The following is a 13251-nucleotide window of genomic DNA, read 5'->3' as shown; positions in this document are numbered from 1 at the left end:
TCACATATACCATTAAAAGATTGTCATATGAGCTTTCTGTGCACTCTTTGGCATGTCTTCCAGAATGAGAGGAGAAAAAAACCTCCCTGTTAGTACCAACAAAATCACATACCAAAAATGAGAAACAGATAAGACAGCAGATTCAGCATGAAGCAGATAAAAGGAGATCCAAACTCTTGGGCCTTCCACACTCCACTCATTCTTCTACAGGTTTGGTTTTGTTCTCCCTCTTTTTTCTGGGATTACCTTCATGATCTGACCTCACCTCCAAAAGTTGGGTGTTTGGCTCCATTACCTAGGAAAGCTGGGGAAAGGACTGAGCAAAGGATGAGGGATTCAGGAAGGGTGTTGGTGGCTTTAGCACTCACCTTTGAGAGGGCAAGTATCTTTCTAGGGACTGTGGGCAGCTAAGCATTGCCTACGAAAGTGCAGAGGGAACAATACCGCAGGTTTCAAGGCGTTAGGCTTAATAACACTCAATAATTCAGGCTTTCAGATTTATGTGCACCATATAAGCAAGCTCAAAATGATTTTACTATTAAAAAAATTGACTGTATTTTTAACGAGCTCACTGTATATTTCAGTGGGAAACATTCACAGTCCCCTCATTCCTGTTTCAGGATGGCGGTATTTCACTAACTCTCTCTTTAAAAAGAGACTCATGCTGGAACAAATGATGAAAAAAGGCAAACAAAGAATTGCATAACTACAATTTGAGTTTTGCCAGTAATTTATGACAGTGTCCGCTAGTTTTGTACTTCTTTTGCCTTTGAATGTAGTTTATTTCTTAGCCAGAATTGTTTCTGGCCTTGATGAAACTTACAACAAAGTTCTAGTTCATTTTTGTAGGACAATTTATAGACAGGAATCTCAAGGAAAAAATATATAAGGAATGTGATATTTGCCTTAGAGTAGATAAAAACCTCTCAAACAACCCTGACACCATAATTTCTGCATGTCAGTGGCTATCCACATTGTACCTGATCCTTGTCATGAAAATGTCTTAGTGGATATAAGGAACAAAAAAATTAATCTAAGACACAATGTCCCACTAAGGAATCAGATCCAAACTCCCCTAAAAGTTGAGAGGACTTTGGTGTGGGCAACCACAAAGCTGAGGTGCTGAGTTCAGCCACAAGGTTACAATTTATATTCAGAACCACATAAATTTTCTGTTCAGGAGTGAAAAAAAGATAATCTCACATGTTGTTCTCCTGAAATAAAAAAATGATCTCATTAAAAAAGTCATCATGATTTGACCCTGTGCGATGTGCAAAAGTAATAGTTGAGGGTCAGAGTCCATTCCATGATGAGTATGATCCTGTATTTTTGGCATAATTTGAATAGTACTTTCCTACTTGCTTTGCATTGTACCTTTCTCACGTGATAACGCCTTTTAGACTGTCAGAACTAACTGGAAAGTAAGGGACAGATCGACCTCACTAGCATCAGCACAGTCTGGCCTTGAAAAAACAATGAACAAACTTTTCCAATTGGCAGGCTAGGTTTGAAGAATTGTCACATTTCATTTTTCTCAATCTTCCTCTGTGCTCCAAGTTGATGTAGGAAGAGTCTAGAGGTTTCCAGCCTAAAATAACTCCTTCATAAGCAGTTGTATAAGAAGAAAATCTTCATAAATATTAATAACTCCATACACACACATTTTATGTAATTGCTTTTATTTGTGCTATTGAGAATGCTACACATCATGGCAAATAGTCTGACGGGAGACCTGACATCTTTCAGGTAAATGACAAGAGTTGGAAAACCTGCTGAAGAATCACTATATTGTACTCTAGAAGTCATACATCATGTATGCTCCACCATGCATACCAGTAAAAACACAGATGTCTTCTTCAGTGCTTGTTCAGAGTGAGGAGCTTTCACTGGATTTGAAGGGGAGCTTCATATTGCTCCTGTAATGCATCTCTGCTTTAAACGTCTCTTGTTTCCAAAATCATGTGTGAGCAGAAAGTTCAGAAAGCTACATTCTCTGAGTGGTAGTAAATTGTGACTCTGTTTGCTTAAACCTACTTGCTGGGATTAGCTCTGTCCTACTTTGTACGTTCTGGATTGAAGGTTAGACAAGGGTCAAGTAGGCGATTTCAACACTATCTGATACAGGCTTACCCTCTCCAGTAAAAGGAAAGCCTTTCAGCCAACCCAGTCTAATGCTTCCATCTCAAACTCCGCTTTGTTTTGTTTGTATGTGTAAGGAGGTTTGAGGGCAGGAGGGCACAATTTTAAACCCCAATTCACAATTCCATAACATCCATCATTATCTGTCTATGTGAGACTATTATTGCCTTGCTTACAAAGCCCACTGTTCAAATACACCCAATTCCCCAGAAAAGACCATGTTCAACTGGACTGTTCCATTGTTGAAACCTTTCTAACTTTTTCACCCATGTGCACACTTATTGTTACAGGAAAGACCAATACTCTTACCTTAGCCTGGGATTATCTAAATTTCCTCCAAAATCTGGAGCATAAAACCCACTGAAATGTGGTAGGGAATAGACATGCAAGTCTCAATTAAATAACCCTCTCCAATTTTTTAAAGACCAAACCTCACCCTCATATTTGAATCAAACATTGATTTGGTGCCGGTGAAGGAAGATTGACTAAGAGCACCACGATCCACCCTCTAGCTGGAAGCTTTAAGGGATGGATAGGCAGACAGGTAGTCAGACAGAAACACTAACCTTTCCCCCTCACTCATTTAAGACTCAGATATAAGTCCCACTATAAAGAAACTATGCAAAATGAAGAGGTCATAAAGAATTAATAATTATGGCCTTAAATTTTATTAGACCATTTCTTTGGCCTGAAAATACCAATGGGTCAAAGTGTGTCTTTTAAAATATAAAAATTAACTTTTATTCAAGAGACAGAGATAAAACTTGCAGTTCTGAGGTATATTTTCTTATTAAGGTTCTTCTTCAGGTATGCTCAGGAAAACACAGTGAATGTGAAACTTCCTATTCCCATAGTCTACACAAAGCAAATTCTCCATGGATGTGTTCAGGTTCACACTAGGCACCATGGAAACTAAAGCTGTGCTTTGAACCCCCAATGTCAGCTCCCCACTCCAAGTCCTCAGCCGAAACACAACTTTCATAGGCCAGGAAGATCAAAAACATACAAGCTACCTCTTTGGAGGTCAACCTGAAAAGATAGACTGGTCCTCAGAGTAATGTGGTGGCCCCTCAACATTTATAGCATGTAGTTGCTGAGGGAGAGAATTGAATTCTGACCTTCCTAATTCAGCAACAGAGGTAAGAAGAAGTCTCCAGCACAGTGAAATTACACAGCACATAAAGGAACTCCCCCTTCAACATTATTTATTTGGGTGAACTCTGTATCACAAAAAAAGGCTAGAGCATGCTTATTTTGCAAAGGGATCATTTTGTCCAGTTCCAAAGCAAGCACATTAGAAGAATTCCACATACCCTTCATAATAAATCCACCCAAGGCCCAGCACCCACTTGCTGTTGTCTACAGCGGTTTTTTATTTATTTAACCACCAAAAAAAAATTGCACACATAATGAGACAATGTCCTTCTCCTACGAGAGGAGAGTTCAATAGTTTAATTTTTGTTAACCAAAATCCCTTGTACTAAGGTAAATTACATTGCATTTTCTATTACTAGCTCTGTTAATTGTCAAGCAATAAGAGTTTATGCACTCATCCAAAGCAGCAGAGAATTTCCCATAATGTTACAAAATAAAACCTGACAAAGCACAATAATCTTTAGTTTATTGATGTGCTACTAGGCTGTGGAAAGCATCAGATCTGTAATGTGCTTTTGGTTAGGAAATTGGGGCCTAGAAAGATATATTGGGAATGGCACAGGTTCCAAGAATATATATACATATCCATGTGTGTGCATAAACTAGGGTGTTTTTTCTAAGGAAAATGATGAAAGACTTTAACATCTACAGTAAAGGTTTTAAGACTGAAAGAATAGCAAACAGAGTGTAAAAAGGGTGTCAATGCAAATAGAACTTGTTAGCTAATAGTGCTTCATGTAAATAGTATTTAAAGACAATGTGAAAACCAAGTAAGGGCAACACTTAGTACCTTGGATAGGATATTAGTCATTTCACTATGTCCAGGTTGCCCCTAGCGTCTGAAGTTAGTTGTGTCTAACAGTCCTGAAAGAACATCTATCCACGTGTACATGTGTGCACCCAAAACCTGCCTGGCTTTAACTACACAGCCTCACTTCACTGAAGGCTAGAAAAACTTTTGGGAAGGTTGCAAGTATGATTTTAAAGCTATATTAAAAATAGGTGATGATTTGGGAAGCTCAGATTTGAGCCTGAAAGAAAACCAAAACAACAAACCCATGAACTTTGAATTCCTTCTTTTTGTAGTGTGCTGTGTACTTATGGGCGTTAGGAAGAATATAAAAGACAAGGGCTAAACCAGAAGCATACAGAGTCTTTGCATGAAGACAGGGGCTTGGTCAAGCCATAGTTTGAACACTGACAAACTAGGAGCCAAGTATCTGTGGCTGGCAGCATACTCAGGCTTGGTTTGTGGTATTGCAGTCCAACGGCGTCTGGTCATCTGCAGTCATACAGAGTCAGCTCACACCTACAAAAGACCATGTAGACATACCATTAGGGGAGGTTCTGCCCTTCTTTCATGCCCTCTTTCAGGATCTTTCTCAGGTATGAGATTGCAAAGTGCAGGCTGCTTCTGACTCTCAAAGCCTGGATCCATCATTTGTTTTTTTTTCTAGTCTTGATAGAGCATATTTATGTCAAGGACAACAAAACAGGGGTTTTTTCCATTTTCATAGGAAAGAATTAAAGGGTACTTGTTTTCTATATCTGCCATGGTTTGGTGAACAACTGATTATGAATTAGGAGGTTCTTAGTAATGCAGAAGTAGCTAAAATTTTAACTTTTCCTGTATATTTTCCAGTGAGAACCATCATGGCTCTTGCCCTTTAACGGGCAATGATGGAGGATGATCATGTACATTTCTGCTTCTCAAAGCATTTATTTTAATTACAAGGGATTATAAACAAATAGGGAGAGGGAAGAGATGGGGGGGGTGGTGTCAGCTCTATTGTCCTGATTTTGCATTTAGAAAATAGAAGAGAAACAGAGAGAGAGAGATTCTCTACTTTGCAATAAAAGATGGCAAGGTGATAAATTAGTGCTCTCAACTGAAATTGATTACTTTGTGTTCCTATCCAGTTCATATGGCAGCAACACAGATGCTCTGAAACACGGTAATGACACATTGGAGAAAACCTATCAGGTTGGCCTGGTGGAACATTTTTCCCTTTCCCACCTCCCCCTGGCTCAAAGGATAAACCACCGTGTGCTCTGCCTACACAAGGGAAAGTTACACACACTCAACATCTCCAAGACTCCCTCTTGGAAACTCTTCAGCCAACCTAAAGAGCCTAAATGCTAAAATGACGAATGTCAGTGATTTTTTCTCTTTTGTGCCTGGATACAGTTCTAATACTCAGAGGAAGCAGCTTATGTATCAAAAGGTTGAAGTAACATCTAGTCATCTTAAGGCAATTAAACCTGAGATGGTGCAAACAAAACAAGCAATGGGGCGTGGTTTATCAGCATTTTCATTTGAATTTAGCCTTCCAGGATTCCAGCTGATAAATTCAGAGGGAGTGACGCAATGGGTATTGGGTTTTAAAATAATCATTTGGATTTCTGTAAGGGCTGATCTGCTTCGTAACTACTATTATTTCATCTTTACTAAGCTGGGAATTGACTACTTGCATGGTGTGAGGTTTGTGACCATTACGTCCTTCAGTAGAAGAAGGAATCCTGCTCACATGCAACAGGATAGCTCTTAAATAGAAAAAATATCTTGAGAAAAAATGTTGAGCAATTTATTTTTCTCATCTGTCAGACCTCCATGTACTGAATATGTAATTAAGGAAAGGTCCCAACATGATGGACCAATCAAGAGCTGGAAGATATCAGAATAGCACCCTAAATTTCTACTGTAGATAACTAGGCTCTAGAACTACTGAGAGCAGCTAGAATGAAGGAAGGCCCATGGAGGAATATGAGATTTAGTGTAATTATTCAAACTTATAAATGTCATGAATTTCCAAAGTGATCCCTTTGGTAGAAATGTTCTCTTTGGTGTGAACCTACTCTCTCTTTTCTTCACTTGACTTCAATAGCAATGATCAAATAGAGTCAAGAGCCTTTCTTAGAGAGAAAAAGTCGGCCAAAGGACTGAGTCCTCTTTACCCGCATATATTGCTGTATATACCTTAATGTCCCAGCATTTCTACTGATTTAAATCAGCTCAGGCCTTGTTTCCAAACCCTTTATCCTGGCAAAGGAAGGACAGAAAGCCTTAGACATCTTTGATCGTGAATGTAAAATGCCTAGTAGTCACTGCAACTTGTCCGACCAAGTGGCCTCAAACCAAAGCTGCTCATAAACTTCAAGCAAAGGAGAATCAGAGTTGTCCTTTAAAAGGAAGTCTTTCATTTAGCAGTGACTGTATAATTTAGATGAATGGGGGGAGCCACATAAAATTATACTTACAAAAATTTAAGCAGACTCTTGTTGAGGTAGTTTTCTTACATTTCCCTATATTGTATAAAATAATAAATTATTTGAATAGTTCTATTATCTGTCCTTAACTGAAACGTACAGTGCCTGTCCTAGTTCCTCAAAAAGCTTGTTAATATGCAATCACCTAGTACAACTGCTAAGTTTTTAAAGGTCACCTATGTTTTATTCATAAAGGGTGGTTTTCTGGAGGGAAAAAGGTTACAGTGTCATGTAATATCATATTCTGATAGAGGCTCAACTTCAAAAATGTATTTCCTAACAGTTTGTAGTGAAGAGAGGTAGATTTGTTTGGGAGCTCTTAGTTTGACTGAGATCTGCCATGTTCCGCAAAAAGTTTGCTGGATGGGAGCAGCAGATCATTTTTCAGACATATTTCAAATATTTAGGCATTACCGACGTCTCTCTTGTTTCCTCACTACCCATTTCAGGGCAAGAGTTATAATGGACAAATTGCATTTGTTTATTTCCATTTAAAATAGTATTTTAAATGATAGTAGTGGGAGACTGTGAATAAATTTTGGGACTGGAATTCAGCATAATAAGTGTAGTCTAGTGGAAAAAGCACAAGCCCCAAAATGATGGGTGGCTGTCCAAGCTTTGTCATGAAATTCTGATCTCTGTGGCATCTGTCTCTGTGGTAGGGTTTTTCATACCTGCTCTATGACAATGGAATATAGAGTGTTCATAGGTACCTTTATGTTTCACCAGTCCCTGCACATTTCATAATATATTGAGTATTCAGCTTTCATCTGAGAACAGATTCCCAAACCAATGTTACCTCCAACTTATGCCTTAGATGGCAACTGTTGTCTTTATTCTAGAAGACTCAGTTCTGTCTCTAAGGGACAGAGCAGAAAGATACTGTGTAATTCAGCCCAGACCCAGGCTATAAATTAGTTTCTACACTTCCCATGCTGTAGAGGCATTTCTATCTGGGTAAAGATTCGAGCCTCTGTGTCAAGGCTACCTGGCTCAGAAGACCAAAACTGGATTTTGCAGAAATACTGATCCATAAGATGTAGGAATAAGTGTTACGGTTTCCACAAAGCAGATGCAATAACTTTTGGGGAGGTGTGTGATGGAAGGACATCTTATTTATTTGTCCAAGTGTCCCATATTTGGTTAACCAGCTGATATATGCTCTCCCCTGGGAAGCCCTCACTGAAGGAATTAATTTGTTTTTCTGTATGGATTTTTGTTTGCCACAAAATGGGTGGTATGGCTCACTATTAAAAGCAGTTCATATAGGGAATGTGACCCGAGTGAGTTAATTGGCCTGTTTCAATGAAAAGCTCCTGATTTGAAAGTTCCAGCACTACTGGCAAGGGTGCCAAATTCAGTGAGGTTATGAAAATAAATGTGAACCCTTCAAAACACTTGAAACACAGGCAATTGATGTAATAAACCCATTTTGCTTAGGACAGAGTAAGCTGACTGTTGTTATTCACTCTGTCTCCAGCCGAACTCAGAGCTAAAAGCCACTTTACTTGCTGATCTGTGGATCTGCTGTATTATTAGCATTTTATTCAATTTTGGGAAACGTGACTTTGCATTTGTAAGTGGATGGTGAGGCTCTGCCTTTTCCAAATGGACGAGGTCCTTGGAGTTATTAAATTATTGAGGAAACAGTTTGTCCCAATTTTCAGACCTAACTTGGCTTACTAAACAAATTTCAATGTAAATAAGGTTCTAAATCTATGCATTCATTAGTACTGTTTAACAGCAATGACATTTCTTTGGCAAGAAAGCTTTCTTTGAGAGCCTGTTTAGCCTCAGGTCACTTTAGCTGAGGCCCCAGTGGCGAAGAGAAAGAGAGGAAAAAAAAAGTGTTCATGTCAATAAAAGTTTTGTTTTCACTTTTTCTTTAATGACCCAGTACAAAACTTTAGTTTGGCAACTGATGGAAAGAAGAGGGCCAGAGTAAAGAATGTGTAAGGCAAAATTGTATGGAATCTGGAGAGCAAATAAAGCTTTTTTATGCTATGCTTTTATTTGCCATACCAGAACATCATCTTAGCCGTGACAGAATTGCATCAGTGTGAAGATACAGGCCAAGAAGTGGTAGCTTTGATCAGAATCACTCTCTGAGTGTACACACAGGCAGACATACATACACACACCCAGACAATGGGGAGTAGAGTGGGTTCATGAAGATCAGTGAAGGAAACTTTTCAAGGAGTAGAAAGGATTTGGCTGATAAGCAGCTTACAGGCATAGATATCTACTATGTAGACAGTCTCCTCATGCTCCACTTGAAGTCTGCATATACTCAGGGATCTATGTTTGGAGATTTGCTGTGAGCTCTGAGAGCAATTTCCTATCTCAGAAGATCCCCCACAGAAAACTCAATTATTCTAGGTTTCCAATGAATGGGAGAATTTTATCACATTTCTTCGTTCCCAAACTTTTGCAGAGTGTGTGTGGTATCACTATAGTCATTGCTGCTGCCATTCTGTCATGTAGCATGCATTACGCATTTTGCAAAACTTCTTTGTCTCTCCAGGTGACTATAAAAGTCAAAATATTATACAAATGGCCACATTTCAGCTTCTTGACTGTGGACTAGGGTAGCCTAGAAAAATAATCTGCTACATATTTCATAAATATACATAGGTATGACTTTTTGGGTCATGGGAGAATAAGTCTTTCTAACATGTGACCCATCACTCAGAAATGCTGAACTTCTGTCTCTTTTACTGTAATACTTGTGTAATCTTTAATTTATTTTTCTTTAAAGCACTGCTTTGGTATGGAAAAGGGGTATTTGCACTCAGACAAGTAACAAGAGACTAGAGGCCAGGTCCACACTGAAAACAAGGCACGCGTGTTCCATCCCTAAAAAAAAAGTCTTGCTTGTAATTTCAGTGTAAATCTGTGTTCATCAGTATCTTTGTGCATCTGGTCTCAAACAGCTAACAATATACATTGCAATACACAAACAAGACAAGAACAAGGATTTGAATTCACATTTATCAAGTACAGACTATCATGTTAACTGCTGGACTAGCCTTCATTTTTGTTATAAGCTAACCTGTTTGAGGGATAGTATTGCTGATTACTAGAGCACTAAGACCTGCAGCATACATGTAGTGTTTGTTTTCAGTCCAGTCCCAGGTTGATGTCTTCTGCCTCTCACCCATGAAAGCAAAAATATTTCAAGCATGAAGTGCAGAAAGTTTTTTTGTCCCTTTATCTTTTCTTTTCTCTTTCTGCTTGAGAAGCCAAATGCAGAGCCTGCGGTTGGCAAGTGATGAAGGAAAAAAAAAAAGAATGGAAAGATCTCTCCAGGAATGTTTGCTTCCACTATATTTTCTTTCCTATAACTAATTATTCTGGCTGGACAAAAAAATAAAATAAAACACAATAAAGCACAATAAAAACCTGGATGTGTATTGGGTTCCCAAGTTATTTAGGAGCCAAAATTTTAGGTACATGAAGGGGAAGAAGAAATGGTCCTCTTCAGCGCTCAGCCAAAATATCAACATCACACTTGCCAGTTATTCTCCACCATGATTATCTGATTGGCGTATAAACTGATAATTCCCATCCTGCTCAGAATGGAGCACGCACACTTCAAACAAACTATTCCCTAGTGCTTGGCTTTATCAGTGACTCAAAACAACTACCGTAAAACACGTCAGCTAAATTTCCCCCCTAGGTATAGCTGTGTCTCAGGTTTTATGTGCCAGCCTCCAGCAGGTCTGAAGGGGAGGAAGAAGGGCGCACTATTTCCAAGCATTACTATAAGGCTACCAGAGCTCCACTAGCTTCCCATTATTATTCCTCCCTCTCATCTTCTAGAGCTTCTTAGCTATGGCAATGGATGAAACCCTGGAAATGATTAGGAGTTTCATGGTTTTCCACAAACTCAACATTTTTGCCTCTGTCACCCCGGATCTTCACTCTCTGTCTTTTCCTAATGAAGGACACTAGATTTCTCCAGGTGAGGGAACTGGTGTAACTAGAATTTATTGAAGGTACATATAGCCCTCATTTTCAGGAGTAAGTCTAAGAACTATAAAAGTGGTTAAAATACTTATTGTTTTCATGTATGGGACCTTTAAAATACTTCAACAGGGAAGAGGAGAGGAAATCCAATTAAAAAAACTGTTATTATACCCTTCAGATATTGTTCTCCTCTGTGAAATATGTGTCTAAATATCACAAGAAACATACTTGGATGATATTCTTGACTTAGCTTAAGATATCATGCCTATAGGAGAGTTAATGATGAGGTATTTTGGGACAACTCTGAGTTTGATTTACCTCATGACTCTGAGCAGGTAACCTCCATCAGGGCCCAGCCTTCAGATTTACCACAACTCTTAGCATAAAAAAAACCCACAACCCAAGATTGGGTTGAAGTGTGGATATGTATTAGAAAATTTGAGATAGAAATGCAAATGTAAAAGTGGATCAGGGCTTAGCTGCATGCTCCCACATTTCTGATTGTACTGGAAATCCTGTACTAGCATTATTTCAGCTTCTCTTCATTTATCTGACTGTAGAAAATTTAAATCTTTGAGAAATGTTTTCTTTCAGATGTGTTCCAGGTTTTTATAGACGCTGAGATCAATAAGATCTTCTGTGCCTTAAATGAGCTGTCTGACTGTATCCTATAACGTAAGGGCCACATGCAAGGCACAGCCACACAAAACTCACTAAGTGCATCTTGCCTAAATATCACATGCTGCTCTGTAGTTCTGGACTGTTTTCCAGGATAAAAACATTCAGATAAAAATGGATAAATATGCAGATTCTTATTTCATTCTTACAATTAAAATCTCAAACCGTTCATGACTGCTTTCTGCCCCTTTCCACTTAGCTTTAGGTATTTCAATGTCATGGCATATGTGATTTTCTGTTCTCTGTATATTATTAAAAAACCCCAAAAATCTAAAACAGCCCATACTTTTAAAAAATGGGCTTCTTTAATATGGCAGAAAACCATTCCAATGAAGATGCTGTTTTAAAATCTTTATTAATTATTATCGTGATAGACATTTCCAAGAAATTTCAATTTCAGAAGCCTCTACGGTCAACTAATAACTTATTAAATATTACTCAGTCATTAAATATCTTCAGTTTAAAATGAATATTTAGGGGATAGACATCTGGTAATATGTCTTAATCCTATTTTTAGATTAGATCCTCTTAAGAAATTCCCATATGCTTTTAGATAAAGCTTGAACCTTGCTAATCTTTCTGAATATTCTCTGCCTGCTTCTACGTACACAACAGCCCCTAAAAGCTGTACTTAGGGGTCGTGTTTAGGTTCACATTTCACAAGGTAATTGCACTCCCTCATTTTCATGTGTTTTAGCACTAGAACCACAATAAGGGAGGAGGTGGAAGGAAAAAGCAGGGGGAGTCTAACAATAATGCTTGCCTATTAATGAAATTACTAGAAACGGACTAAAAGTCAGAATCAGAAATAACCCTGACATTAATGGAATGCTTATTTGAATCAACTGGATAGAAAACTGCGCAGTGTGTTGGGACTAACTAACAGATACATCATTAAATTAGTTCCCAGCATTTAAAAAATGTTTGAAGTGATCCCTAGTATAAACCAATGGTGGGTGGTGAGTGTCTTTAGCAATGTTCCTGGATTTTAACAGCATTGCTTTATCTAAATATATTTCTTAGAGTCACAAACCCTAAAAGGTATAAAATAAAGTAGATTGAGATGGATTAGGTTAATTAATGGGTATGAACTGGCCTTTCACCTCAACAATTGTAGACAAGTTCAACCTAAGAGCTTAAATCAGAGTTTGCTGTTCTAAGCTCTAGTAGACATTAATTCACATCATATAATTTGGCAGAGTTGGCCCAGAAATGAACTTGCCATGGATTTGACCCTCCAAGTCAGAGATGGGGCAGCAAACAAAGAAAAAAAAAGGGGGAAAAAAAAGGGGGGAAAAAAAAAAAGAGAAAACCACAATGTCTCCCAGCTGCTCCCCTGACTTGTGGATAAAACAAGAGCATGTTTTGAGGATTTACCCGCACAGATAGTACATGCTTCTGTGTGGAGATGAACATTGCAGACCCAAAAGGCAAAGCAAAGCACTGAGGGGAGTCGTGGGACACATTGTGGGGTTTCAGTTGGAGACTTGGTTTTAGGACTCATGGGCTCTTTTGGGGAGACCGTGCCTTAGCAAATGTGTGCTTTGAGCTCATGCCGACAGACTTTGCATGTTCACACAATTTCTCTGCACTTACAGCGATACAAGGACCACAGCTTTACAAACATCAGCACATTGCATAGGCAGTCAGACAGGAGTTACAGCATCAGACTAATTTCTCTGCTCTTATTTGCATGCCTGCAGCTCTGCAGGGGGTCGCACACATAGAAATGGAAGAGAAATAGATAAAATGCATTAATCCTTTTGTTTTGTTTTTATTATCTACCTGGAATTCAGGCATGAAACCAGCAGATCATTATTCACTGATAACTACACAGGCAATAGCAAACTGTTCCATGAATAAATCTTTAGCCTGAATAAAGCAACGGCAGTCGTAATACACATTTAATGGATTTATCAGTTTTACATTAAATGCCTTTTATTTGAAAGAGCCAATTAATTTCATAGATGTTCCCTTTAGGTCTAAGCAGCACAGTTTATGGTGGCGTCCTGCCGCAGACAGGTTCACCTGGGGAACACCATG

General features: G+C 38.6%; 1 long non-coding RNA gene across 1 annotated transcript in view; it reads right to left on the bottom strand.

Moving 5' to 3' along the window:
• Nucleotides 1–3559: 3559 nt before the first annotated feature.
• The window catches only part of LOC141928729 (uncharacterized), a 46898-nt gene continuing 37206 nt past the window's right edge, over nt 3560–13251 (bottom strand). Inside the window, exon 2 of the long non-coding RNA XR_012624850.1 lies at nt 3560–4603. This is a non-coding gene — a long non-coding RNA (uncharacterized LOC141928729). The remainder of the gene's footprint in view (nt 4604–13251) is intronic.

This window comes from Strix aluco, chromosome 12, assembly GCF_031877795.1.
Source record: "Strix aluco isolate bStrAlu1 chromosome 12, bStrAlu1.hap1, whole genome shotgun sequence".
In the NCBI taxonomy this organism is placed as follows: domain Eukaryota; kingdom Metazoa; phylum Chordata; class Aves; order Strigiformes; family Strigidae; genus Strix; species Strix aluco.
Note: the sequence above shows the minus strand (reverse complement) of the source record. Positions and strands in the feature narration are given on the sequence as shown.